The sequence below is a fragment of the Anarrhichthys ocellatus genome, unplaced genomic scaffold (genome assembly GCF_004355925.1).
Source record: "Anarrhichthys ocellatus isolate YVR2014 unplaced genomic scaffold, GSC_Weel_1.0 scaffold8, whole genome shotgun sequence".
NCBI classification, from domain to species: Eukaryota; Metazoa; Chordata; class Actinopteri; order Perciformes; family Anarhichadidae; genus Anarrhichthys; species Anarrhichthys ocellatus.
Genome location: NW_022280038.1, coordinates 6937004 through 6951391, shown reverse-complemented (window position 1 = coordinate 6951391; position 14388 = coordinate 6937004).

Genomic DNA, 14388 nt, shown 5'->3' with positions numbered 1-14388 from the left:
GGTTTCGTCGTCCATGCTTCCTCTTTCATTCTACCCCAGACATGCTCAATGATGTTCATGTCTGGTGACTGGGCTGGCCAGTCCTGGAGCACCTTGATCTTCTTCGCCTTGAGGAACTTTGATGTAGAGATGGAAGTATGCGATGGAGCACCATCCTGCTGCAAAATTTGACCCCTTTTATGGTTGGGAATGTAAGAGGTAGCTAATACTTGTTGATATTTTAGGCTATTGATATTGCCTTCCACCCTGCAAATCTCTCGCACACCCCCATACTGGATGTAACCCCAGACCATGATTTTTCCGCCACCAAACTTAACTGTTTTCTGGGTGAATCTCGGATCCATGCGGGCTCCAGTAGGTCTCCTGCAGTATTTGCGGCGGCTGTGATGTAATTCAACCGAAGATTCATCTGAGAAATCCACCTTCTGCCACTTTTCCAGCGTCCATCCTTTTAGCAGGCTGTGGGCCTTGGCAAATGCCACACGCTTTTTTAATTGCCTTTTGTTTAGTGCTGGTTTCTGGGCACTGATTCGACCATGGACGCCATTTTGAGACAGAATTCTACAAACTGTCCTGGTTGACACGGGGACTTGAGGTGACCAGGCCTGGTGGAGCTCTGCTGCAGTGGAAAAGGGGCTGGCCTTGGATTTTCGAGCCAACAAACGGTCCTCCCGAGCAGTTGTCTTGCGGGGTCTGTCGGACCTGGGCTTGTCAAAAACATCTCCAGTCTCTTCAAATCTTTTTCGTATTCTTTGTACTTGACGCTGAGACGCATTGAAGGTGTCAGCCACCTCAGCAGTGGATCTGGTCTTCAGCCTCTTGATAATCAATGCTTTGGTCTCAGGGTGAATCTTAGGCATGTTGTCAGAGGTCAAGTTGCAGTTGATGTGAAGGTCTGGTGTGCTGGGGTTCTTTTTATACACACCCACTAATTGATTGATCAATAATTGATCACAGGTGAGGCTGTAATCTAGGATTGGGTGCATCATATGACAAGGCGGCAAGACTTTTGTCTTTGAAAAAACTGACTCAGTGGGCTTTACCAAGCTGTGAACGTTAGAATGCTTTTCAGCAGTTTCGTTTGGCACCAAAACATTATTTCAAAAGCTGTTGGGATTGAAATTAGCCATTTCTTGTAAAAAAAATTTGATTACAAATATATTTGAGGGGCACTTAAGGTCAACTTGTACCCAAGCGACAAGACTTTTGTCAGGGACTGTACTTTTTGAAGTTCATGTGATAACACTTAATGCAAAAAGCTAATCAGCTAGCATCTTCACTGCCAACCAGCGGTGGAAGAAGTATTCAGATCCTTTACTTTATGTGCATGTCAGATCAGTGTTTATGGTAAATGTAGTCGATTGAAACAATGCATTCCTCAGTACTGTATCCAACCCATGAAAACTCTAGTTTGGTGTTTAGCCTGTAAATTCACTTGTTAAAATGAGGGACCAACTGCCACCGCTGAGAGAAATCAAGTATTTATTGTAGGTGTCATTTCTGGTAATGGGAACTGTTAAATGTCGTGGTTCTAACACAGACTAATATATTGGTCACCGCTCACACTGGTATGAAAGGGGAGATCTTCAAACTGAAGTAAAAAGGTGTGAGTTAATGGCTTTGTCTCCAGATGGGATGGTTTGTGGTTTCAGGCCTGCTGACGAGAGCAATGGTGGGAGGGATGAGACACAGCTAAGGATCTGAGTGGTTTGCCAAACCACACATACACAGACACGCACGCACACACACTGCTGCCACACTTGAATCACAGAACCAGTAGAGACACATTCAGTAGCACTCCCATTCCTCACACTCCCACACACACACACACACACACCCCTCAGAAAAACTACTTTGGGAATTTGTGGCTTTGTGCTGATATCAGTGATGATTGTGAAATAGGATTTGGGGATAAAATTAAAAGCATCCCAATAATGACCAGCAGGTGATATTTAAACTTTTGGCTTTTTCTGTTGTGTATTTTGCCAAGCACAGGCTTCCATAGATTACCCATGATATATATACTATTAATGTGAGTGTCTGTGTTACAGACTCACCGCAATTTCTTCTGCGTCTTCCTTTCCCCCCACAGGTGGGGAGAGCATTCATTTTCACTCGTGTGGGGGTGCTGGCTGTAAGGCTGTGAGAGAGAGGTGGGGAGACGCGGTAGTTAGAGATGCAATATGGGGAGATTTCTTATATCTGCTCTGGACATACGGCTGAGCTAAGCATGCATACAAGTCAAAACAAGGTGAATCAAGCTTTGTGTCACATGTGGTTCAATTTAGGGAGGTTGAAGTTCAGGAAAGACAGTGGCTTACATCCAACCTTGACATGAAAAAAGATACACCGATTGTCAAGATATTTGCCTAAATTTGAGATATTACCAAAAAACATGTTTCATTGTCAAAGAGCTTTTACACCCAATTTATAAAAAAACATTTTCTCTTCTCATCTGCTGAAAGCTGACTGTGCTGCAGTAAAACGCTTCCAACCACAGACTCGGCCTGTAGAAATCCTGATGGAAGATGTTTTTTGTTCTCTTGACAGTCGAGAGCTTTTGCTGTGAAGGAGAAGTAATGCAGGCTCTCTACCATACTCCTCTCGGTCCATTTCAGCAGCGAGGCAAATGTTTTACTCTCCTTTTACCTGACAGCCGTCTGATTTCATCTCTCTTTCATAGCACCGCGAGAAGAAAAGCAGGGCAAAATGATGAGCCCTTTCTCTCCCTTTTTTTTCCCATCGAGACAGACCTTTTATGTTTCCATCTTCTACTGACTCCTTTCCTTCATCCTCAGAAAAACGGAGAGGAGTGTATGAGGGCGCAATATTTTTTCTTTTAAAGAGATAAAAAATGAGAAGCTCTTTTTCTTTCTCTTTCACTCACTAGATAACCAAGTGCTTGTGGAGAGCGGTGTGAGATTAAAGGGAGCTTGTAGAGAGGCAGACAGCACTGGTGCTTCTGCTCCCAGAGGTCATGTCGGTCCCTTTGATAGCATTCAGGCCTCGCTCCATCTTCTGACCCGTCTTGAAAATGAGAAGCTTTCATCAGTCTCTGACGCACACGAGAGCCCACTCAGAATCAGGGACTCAAATTAGAGAAGGGCTTTGTGTGAGTGTGTTGAGTTTTCATAGTTATGTATAATTCAATGCTTTTACACTTATAAAAGCCTTCCCCTTGTTCTTTGATCACACAGATTGGTGAGAACAATACCTAAACTCAAAATGATTTGTCCGGGAGGTACTGAAGGGGGATTTGAAAGGATTCAGCTGAAAAAACAAAAATAAAACGGCGGAGGAGGCTTCCTGTAGCACGCTAACAGCACCCTATATGGAAGAACATTACTGTAAAAGCACAAAAGCAGCATTTAAATACATTTCATTCTATTGTGTAGACTATATGTGCATTGATGCGTCATAAAGAAGATTTGGGAACTTTATATCGAGGCAAAGTTATGAGGGAATAACCTGCATCGGCCCAATCTGGTGTCTCAACAGACAGGATGTTGAGTATTGAGGTCTGGAGTATAGTTAAATAGTTTAAAATGCATCTTGTGATATACAGACACTAATAAGTGAAAGAGAGCAGATAAATGGCTCACAGACACAAAGTAACAACAAAAAAAATGACTTGTGCATTTCGTGGGCGCTGTAAAAAGGGAAATTGTGAAACACTCCTCACAGCAATCTCTTTAACTGCCAAGGTGAACACAGGGGTTAACAAGCTTAGCAAAGCAAATAATTGGTACAAATAAGTCATTAGCACAGTAGAAAGGCTCAGATAAAATGTGAAGGAGCACTAATTGAACATAATTATAAACTTCCTTCCCTTCCTTCTCCATCAACTGGAGCTGTAACGAGGTCCTCGGAGATAATTAGGATCACAGATCAGAAGTGCCACTTAAGAGAAACTCAGATGTTCAGTCGAGTCAAACACAAAATACTGTCAATCTCACATATTCATGTGATGGTTTACATATCTTTCCCATGCAACTTAGACTGAGTTCCAAGACAGAATAGGTTTTATAATAACTCCAAATAGATTTACTCTGTATACTGTGAACATCATGATATAAACATGATATGATTTTCTGCTGGTTTTCCAGCTACTCTGACTGTATTCTTGAGACTCACCACTGTCATCAATCTCACCATTTACGTATACCACAGCAGATACCAATCCAGATATAGTGAGACTTTACATTCATCATGTGTCCTAAAACACAACTTCAATGTTTGTGTCACTGTGTAATTGTTTGCTGACATATTTTTGGTCAGAACACTTAAAATATCCAAATTTCTCATTGTAAATGTAATAAATTATAAAAAGAAACATTTTCAAGATAAAAATAAAATACATCCTCAGATGTTTGGCCTACATTAGGATTGCAATCGTTTGGGGTATAAAAGGTGTAGAAACTGGGAACCAGCAGAAAGTGCCAGCAGACTATTTATATACAGTATGTGTCTGTCCATAGACTGTTGTCCTCCACAGCGCTCTGCTATAGCAGCATGGGTTCTGCTCGGCACTTTTACACTTTGAAATACAATTTGAGCGGCCGGACTGAAACACGTCTGATGAAATCCGATTGGAATTGCATTTCAAACCACTTCCAAGTGTAGGTTAGATACGATTTGCAAAATACATAGTATAGTACGTCAAAAAGTCTTTATTGTCATTAAAAAAAATCATACTATAGTTGATATTAAATAGTCATAATATACTGTATGGCATAAAATGTCACAGAATAGCATGACATAAAGAGATTAACAGTTATATTATAGTATTTCATACAAATGTGAAAGTCATAGTATAGTTCTATTTGCTTAATGTGCCATTAAAATGTCAAAAAACTAACATTTGTACATTTTGTTGATAAATGTCATAAAACATTTATAGTATAGTATGTCATCAACACGTCAGACATAGTATCTCATGAGAAGTCACGAAATAGTATTCCATTAAAATGTCAAACAAAGTTGTAGTATATTGTAGCATTGTTGTCTTATTTTGTAAAAAGTGAGACAGAAGATTTAACAAATAAAAAATAAATGATGATAATTGTTTTTGATATGAATGAGATATTTTTTGTGTTTAAACTAAAGACACAGGCCTTGAATTTGAAGGAAGTTTCTTATATCAAAATGTTTAAGTTTTAAGTTAAGTACTTCTAAAATAAAGTAACTTCGAAAAGAAAACAATGGCGGAAAAAAGAAGCGGAAGGGAAGGTTAAAAGAGGTCATCGAGGAAAGGGAGAGGTGAAATGAAGCCGGAAGCCTGACAGGGCTTTGTGCTGTATGAACAGGTCATTTGTTTGGGAGGGTCACAGTGGTTAAAAGAGCCAGAGGAAAGTAAGGGGCCAAGTTAATGTGACAGGCAAATGAGTGTGAGCCTGTTCCTGGGATTTCTATGGGCTTTATGCAAAGCGAGAGGCGAAAGGGGAAACTGCCCATTCAGTGTGGCAGCAGAGAGGAGGAGGGAGGCTCCAACCAACAACACAGGCTTAAAGCAGTGGTGAAAAAAACAAAACACTGTTTATTTTAAGAAAACTGTATTTAATCAAATAATCAGCCAACTCTGTCACTGGTGATTAATACTGGTATGTTTTGTAAATGTCTGGATGGAGTATCTATATCTATTTTCAATTAGTCATAGTAATAAAAAACATCTATCCAACACGATCTACAAATACATGATGGTGTGAATCAGTAGAAATATACTCAGACACACGACTATTGTAGTTACTCACTACTGATGAGCTATAAAGAACACAGACACAACACTTCTAAAGAATTTTCATCAGATAAAAGACAAACTCTCAGTTGAGGTTTTGTATTTTGAGCTTCAAGTTAGCATTCGCTTGGAGATCTCCCGTGACTGAAAGGTGTGTTTGTGTACACATACACACAACTACACATGTAAACCCAGACGCAGACATGTTGGACGTGCCCTGAATGCCTCCACAGGGAGACAACCGAGAGACGTCCTGATTAGATGCTTGAGCAACCACAGCTGGAGGCTTTTGACACAAAGGAGAAGCACTCTGTTCCTCAAAGTTTCTGACCTTCATCCAATGTTTCTGTAAACCACCAAAGCTCATGCTGCAATTACAGTCCGATTAGCCAGCAGATATACTGTCGAAAAGGAGAGATGCAATCCTGAACACAGACTGGACACTACTCGCCTATGCCTCAAGGTACTGCCCGTGATAATCAGAATCAGTGACAAGGCACAGCCTAAGCAGAGATCAACACAAACCAGGAAAGAGCTTGAGTGACGCTGCATTCACGTTGTATTAAAGTTACTGCAATTACAAGTTTCCGAGTTGTAATTACGACACAGCTCAGATTAATTGCTGTTGATGCACAGTATTATGGAAGTGTCCGCAAAAGCAAAAAACATGGATGCCTTCAGTCCGTGTTAAAAATCAAGGAGATGTGAGGGGAAATAATCCTGAAAAGAGTCACGCATACAGACATAATTCTTCTCAGAGGAATCTGGGCATTAGCACATTTGTAATCACTAAAATCAGACGATAGTTGTGGCAAAAGCTGCCGAAGCGAAAGCTCTTCTTCTCTCTCTATCTGCCCTTTTTCTCTGTCCGAGTTTCTCTCTCTGTCACACAGACACAGCATTTTCCCTCTCCCTCTCTCGACCTGTCTCACACATCATTACCCCTGTGAGGCCAGGAGACAACCCTAGCCAGGGGAGAGGGGGAGGTGGGGCGGCATCATGGGTAATGTCAGTAGACACATGTCAAAAGTACAGCCTGTGTCCTGAAAAAGCTGTGTGTGGTGTGACAGCAGTCCGCCCGCCGCTAACCCGGCAAACCCTCATCCCCCCCCCCCCCCCCCCCCTCCCTCCCTCCCTCCCTCCTCGGATCCGTCCAGCTGACACAAAAGCTTCCTGTGTTATCCCTGAGGGAGAAAGAGAGCCAGCAGGGAGGGTCATCAGCACTACTCCTCCAGGATAAATGCTTTTCCTCTTGCAGTCTCACCTCACTGCACAGCTTTTGTCCTCAGGAAGAGTGAAAAAGAGGTTTTCTGTGTGTGAGTGTGTGTGTGTGTGTGTCAAAAGACAGCAATCATGTATGTGTGTTCGGGTTCAAATACTCAACACACACAAATCACTTGACAAACCTCTCAGCCTTTCCCTATGAATTCCACAGCTATGAATCAAATAATTGGCTTTCTAATAGCCTTGCGTTTCCAATATTTACTACAGACATTTCTTAATGAAGCTGGCTTTGTAAATGTAAATGTAATGTTGTGAACGAGGGCATTCCCATGTTGAGAGAGCAGGTGGTCTTCTCTTAACTGTGGCCACAAAGTTGAAAGTACACTACAGTCTAAAATATTATGCTGTAGCATTAAGATTTCCTTCATTAGACCCGACGGGCCTCGTTAAAAACAGTACAGAGCATGTAGTGCACCAGATAAAATGGATTCATAGAAATTAATTATTCAAAAAGAGACTGCTAAGCATATAGATGCTTATTCATTACAGCTGCCGTGCTTGGATGAGAGATTAGATTTGCTCATATGACACAACAGTTTAATTAGTGAGATAAACAGTGCAACTCCCTTAAAACTCATAAATGTATACATACTAATGAGCCATACAGCATACATGTAAGATCTTTAAACAATTTACATTTCATGCACTGATGTTACAGTAAAAACAGCTTTCCCTTCATTTGAACCATCCGTCCAACCAGTGGTAAACATATGGCTTGTTTGTGCTCTTTGTGAAGTAGGTCGTCACTATGTTATAGTAATGGGTATAACAGCAACCCTGACACTGAATATTCTTTGTAACATAGATCCACTTAGTATTTATAGTGTGCATGTAACGTCAGCGTGTATGCAGTTAAATCACAGAACAAATTGAATTCCATTCAACAGTAAATTGTGTGTGTTGTGTGAAAGAGTCTGCTGTCGTCTTATGTTAACACATATTTATCTCGGAGCCCCTTTTTCCTCCACTCAAAATGCAAATAAATTCAAATCTGCCACTCAGCTCTAATTGAGAAGATGCATAAGAAATAGCAACAACCTGAGATGTTTTATATATAAATGTTATGTGCATCTGGTATTACAGTAATTATTCACAATCTGAGAGCATGATGATCACACACTCACACACACAAACTGTTAAGACATCTATACAATGGAAAATTATTGTAATTATTAAGAATAATTATGCCACTAGAATCGAGTCCTCACAATAACAAAGGGAGACTTGGTAATTTCTACTGGAGTTATTGTGCTGCACAAGAAAACATATCTTATTACAAGGTATTTTTTAAGATCACAATATTTTTGAAGAAATGGTTGGTTTGTTGGTAGGTACAAGGCTCGCAAGAATTTTTTGAGGAGCAGAGCAGAGGCCCAATATGATATCATACCTAACTCTTTGAAACCTCTCAATCTTTCCCTATGAATTCCACAGCTATGAATCAAATAATTGGCTTTCTAATAAGTCAACCTTTCTGTTGTCAAGACACTTCCCAGTCCAGCCATGATTCAATACATGCTGCAGATATTCTACATACACAGAGGAAAGGTTGAGAAACAGTTCCCGTTTCAATCGACGTAAAAATCTAAAAACATTCTGTTGCAGCCTCGTCCATTACAGTTAGACAACGCAAGATTATGGAAAAGCTTTCAATCAAAGCCTCAGAAAGTACATTACAGTGAGATGAGTGTCTATGTGTCTCAGGTGAGGAACACCCAATGACCCCTGTTATTCTACCCTGACCAAACCAAAAAACTCTCTGCTTGATATCTTGACAGAGTGCAGATGTACTTAAGCAACCCCTTGTATTTTCCTTTCAGCTTCTCCACAACGAGATCACAGATGGCAGTGAGCGCCATAAGAGGCACAAGTAATTGCCCTCATTTCTGCCACAGACAAAAGCTAATGTTCCGGCTGCTCTTAAGTAAACTGTTGAGTGTCAGTCAAGGATTCTTCAAGGCTGCAGAACATTTTAAGGGTCTTCTTTTCCCCATGACTACAACCAATCTGAAGATATTATACGTCTATCCATTTACAAAAAACCTTGCGGTGACAGATTGCTGCAATTTTAATGCAGTGTATGAAAAAAAACATGTTTTTGTCTTCTCTTCTTTCTGAGACAGCTGAATTGATGATCTTTGGCTTGATGTTAGACATCATTTTTAATCCATTTCTTCCTGTTTTATTCATTATTCTCTGTGTGACGGATGAGTTGCTTTTATAACATTTGCAACTGCAGCTCAAGAGATGTTAGTTCACACTGTGCTGACAATTCTTTATTGCACGATAATGACTTTTTGCTTGGGCAGAATTATCCTTCCAGAACATACTCCATGAACTAAAGAAAGACATTAGTGGACAGTTTGCAGCGTGTGTCTAAGTAGTGGATGAAATCAATTAACTCAGACAACTCAAGTAGAATAGATTATTATGTAAATGTAGAATATGTCCAGCAGTGATATTTGGCGGCACACATTTACATACGATTTTAACCTTAAGTTAAACACATGTAAGGACTGATGTCTTTTAAAATGTATTCATAAATATGCAATTCATATTCGTATTTGTATAGAGGATGATAGGCGCACAAATAAAATGTTCTATGGTACTAAGTCACATGCTGCTTCCTACGCTTTGACTTCTTCACTCCCCACAAAGAAGCACCATGTTCAGCCCAGCATGGATGGTGGAGGGATCATAATGTTTTCCCTATAGGTGAATGCTAGGGTGGAGGCGGGGCTTTTGAAATGTTATGAGAGCAGCAGCAAGTGTCAGCATAGCTTTCAGGTAAGCAGTGTAGCAGCACAGCCAGCAGAGCAGCTTAAGTACAGTGGCATAGTCAAAAGGTGTGTTAGATGTGTGTCGCAGTGACTGTAGGGGTTGGATCTGAGTTGACTGCCTAAAGTTTTGGTATTGTTTGCTACTTTTCATGCTTTTTGAAGACTTTGAGAAGGCTAAGACATTGTTCTTCTCTTGTTTGGCCTTGTGCCAACACACAAGCAGGCAGATGGTTTTTATCACACCCAAAAATGGTGCTTTTCCTTTCATTTTCAGAGCTGATGAATCTGAAATCACTAGTATTGGGTTGCAGTGTGGAAAGAAAAAAGAGAATTTCCCCAAAATGATGACAGGTTTTACCAGATATAGTTGTGTTGTGCAGCAGAAATGTTGATCTCTCTGTGATGGCTCATTGCCATGGTCATGTTGCCAGACAACTTCATGAAAACCACCTGAAAAAGCTGGCTTGGATGGGAGTCACCTCGGAGTGAAAATGGCTTCAGAAAAAGGTGGTACAGTAGGTGTAATTCCAACTATTGAGAGGGTGTATTTAAGCGTATGCGTGTGTTCAGTGTAAAGGACTGCTGGCTTTTAACAATGTCAAGACCAAAGTCACCACAGATTGTGCGCTTGTGCTGGGACCAAACCCATTTAGGGAATTCAGAGGGTATTAGTTGGTGATTTAGGTCCTAATGAATGGGTTGCCAAGCCCCACACACATAGATGTGTCCTCATCAAACACACACACACACACACACACACACACACACACACACACTAATCCTTCAATGAATTGTAACTAAACATTGCTCTCACCCCAAACCTCTCTTTGTGCCATGCTAAACACCAGTTCATGGAACACCATCTGGTGTCCTCGCTTGAAAAAAATATCTAAAAAAAAAACAGAGATCTTGTCAAAGCAGCGTGAATAAGCACACAGCGCTGAAAACCCAAAGACTCCAAAAGCCAGATAGAAGCCCAAATATTGCCCCATTACTGATCCTCTGACCCCAAATGTGATGTCCATTATAGCACACCAACCATCGGGGTAGAACCAATCCTAACCCAGTTACTATTTGCATATGAATGGCTTTAGCCTCAGAATATAGCATCCAGAGTGAGGCTCTGGCTCTGATTTCAAGGGATATTTAGCCCCCTATTCAGCCATCAACAAAGGACGGGCATTCAGACAGGCAAGGAGGGAGGCGGTGCTTGCTGAGCCGTCACAGAGCTCATTTGTTCTCTTCTGTTTACTTAAGCCTCCCCCTCTTTTTCTCTTCCCTCCAGAGGCTTCAAGCATGGATGGGTGGGTGATTGGGAACCCTCCTCCTATCACTCCATCCCAGTGGGAGAGATAAACAGCAATTTAAATGGTAGCCAGAAAAAGGTTTTGATTTGCATGAATTTATCGGTCAATCAGCACTGGCGACAATCATCAAAACTGTCGGTGTGCTGTTGAATAGAATTATTCATTATTTTAACTCCTTCTTCATCCTTTGTTTGGTTGTTAGAATTGTGTTTGTCTATCTGAATCTATCTGGGAGAGAGAATGTACTGTTGTGTATGTGTGTGTGACCCTGCACTGTTCAAGTCTTTAGTCTCTGATAGGAAAACACTGAGAGGTCTCCTGATCGGGTTTCTGCCACCAACCACCTCCAGCTTTAAGTGCATTGGCTGGTAGACTGCTGCGGCGTCTGAGAGGAGAGGTATTTGTAATTATATAGGCAGATTAGGGGGTAGACTGGAGGCCACATGGACTAGCTTTGTCATGTCTGAGAAGTACGGGAGGTCGAGTTGTGCTGCATATCCCTGAGGTATCAAACACGGTGCTGTTAGAGGACTAGAGAGACCGAAGTGTCGGCCCCAGATTAGCTGGGTGTAGTGTAACGTGGCGGGAGATGAGGAGGTGAAGAAAGGGGGGGCAGGTACGCAGTACTGTCAAGACAAGAGTTCCACTTTCAAATTGGAAACCAGAAGTTTAAAACCAGATAGAAGTGAGCTATAAAAAGATGGTGTTTAAGCAAGCTAATACATATATGGAGTAGCTAGACCACCTGCAACAATAATGTAAAAATGACAAAATGTATTTATTTCTATAGTTTCATAGATTTGACTGTTTTTGAAGACCCATAGGTCATAAATATTATGACCTAATACAATATATTTACGTATCTTCCAACTGCTGTGATACCACGTGTGACTCAACAATAAGTCACACTGTGGACAGTAGTAGATATACTATACTAATGTACCTAACAGGTCTTTAAAAATATGGTTCTGTCCCTTAGTGAGTTTAACTAGATTGGGAAACATCAGCAAACTTCAAACCCCCCTAAAACACCTTCCACTGCTCGCTGACTCACTCTTTTTATGATACATGTAAACACCTTCCACTGCTCGCTGACTCACTCCTTTTATGATACATGTATGCTTTAATGTAAATGCTCAGCAGTAATGAGATGGAGTATGTTGTTCTTTATTAGAAACCGAAAGCCGAGGCTTGAGTGCGTTTACATCAATTAGTGACAACTGCCACCAGTGAGCAGAAAACAAATTGTGGATCTCTCTCATCATCATTCACATGTTGAGTTAAAGAGAAATTGAACTGAATTATTACGGCCTGTGGAACTTGTAAATGAAACTCTACCTGCTGATATAATTTGTAATGCATGGATGCATGTTAAAGAGCTGGACAGAGATTCATCTCTCACTAAAGGCTCATACGTACTTTTCTAGCAAAAGGGAGGCTGGCGTATCGGTAATTCAGAAATCACAATGTTAAAAGCTGTTCACCTGACAGAACCAAATAATGCAGCTTTCTGAAAATTATGATTCGTCTTTAAGCATACGTTTCCGCACAGTCAATATCTATTTTGTTCAGTTCATTGTGGTCACGTCACTCATTATTCAAACTGTGATGTTGGCGAGCAGACACTTCTGTTTGTCTCTGACCTCAATGCAGCATTTACCGACTCATTTAAAAACCTGCTGTATAAATGAACCACGTCTACAGTAATTTAACTCTGGTTCTCAGTACTGACCCAGAAACAAGGAAGTTTTATTGGACAGTGATATGCCTAATACAGATATGACTGCAGTGAATAAAATAGACCTTTAATAAATAAGTGGAAATGGCCCTCTTCCTAGACAAGATACTTATTGTGAGGAAATTGGAAAAATATTTGGCCATATGCTTGTTCTTATCCCAAAGAGAAAATCAATCAATCAATTAACTGTGTAATTATCTATCACACCAACAATATGTTGAAAATATGGTGTGGATAGCTATCAAACTTACACAATTCTTTTTGGTGGCATTAAGTTAATGGGAGACATGTTTTTAGTGTGTTAAACACAGTAATATCCACAAACACTTCTCAATACCAATCAGTCCATCCCACTTTCTGGTATTGAGCCTTTACCAGAGAGGAAGTTATTGACAATTGTTGTATTCTCTTGCTAATACAATTAATAATCCATCAGAAAATCAGTGTTGCACAATTCCCTTAAGACTTGCTGAGCACATGTTTTGCAGCTGGTGCCATAAGCAGAACACCTGCTTCCATACCAATGATTCTGACATGCAACATAAACGGAAGTTAGAAAGTATAGAAAACAGTTAAACAATAATTTGTTGGTTCTTTAGATGAAGTGGACCAGGAGAAACTAGTGCACCCTTTCTGCACTGGGGCACTGTCCAAGGTGCTGAATGCGTCCCCTCTGCTTTAAGCAGTAACGGCTTTGAATGTGTCCGTCCGATGATTCCTGACACCCATTGTGCTCGTCAGGAAGTATGGCTGGAAATACATTTTAAAAAGCAAGTTAACAATGTCTTCTTTAACACAAAACGATTGTTCACTGACTGAGTGGAGAAGAAGGGAAATTGTCTGATGTGAAGCCTGTCTTGAACCGTTTTGAAGCTGCCTTGGCACTGTACACCACAACTGTACACCATAACTGAACAAACATAGTTTCATTAAAGTGAGGGTTAAAAAATATAGCAGTTATAATTTGAGAGTGCAAAAATGTCTCAATTTCAACCCTTTCTTCTCAATAGGGAGCAGCATCAGCTCTCGCCACCTAACTGGCGATTGTCATTTCATCTCATCTCATTTCTACTGTTTGAATAACTTTGAATAGTTTCATTTTTGCAGCCCTCCTCTTCCATTCTGAATGATATTGTGAATATTTGTTGCTTCATTGCATACACACTTTTATTCCCCGGTATTCAAATTCAGAGCAAACAAGTGCAGACCTTCTGGCAAAGGTTAAATGGTTTGTAGTCAAGCCTCTTGTCTCTGTGCCTCAATCTCTTTATCCCTGGACTGAGCTGGCCCTGGCCCAGAGCCCGTTCCCAGGCTGTGTGTGTGTGTGTGTATCTCTATCCTCCCAGCAGGGAGTTATCTAGGGGTAAAGGGCTCACTACTGTTTTTACATAAACAAAGACTTTGGAATGAAACAGAGAAAGCGTCATGGCCAAAATCCCTGTGCCTGGCTGTCGACCACCGCTCCATGCCGGTTTCACCTCGGGCACCTTGTGGGCACCACGCTGGTCCTGGTAATTAAGCAGCACGGACAGGCACCATGATTAA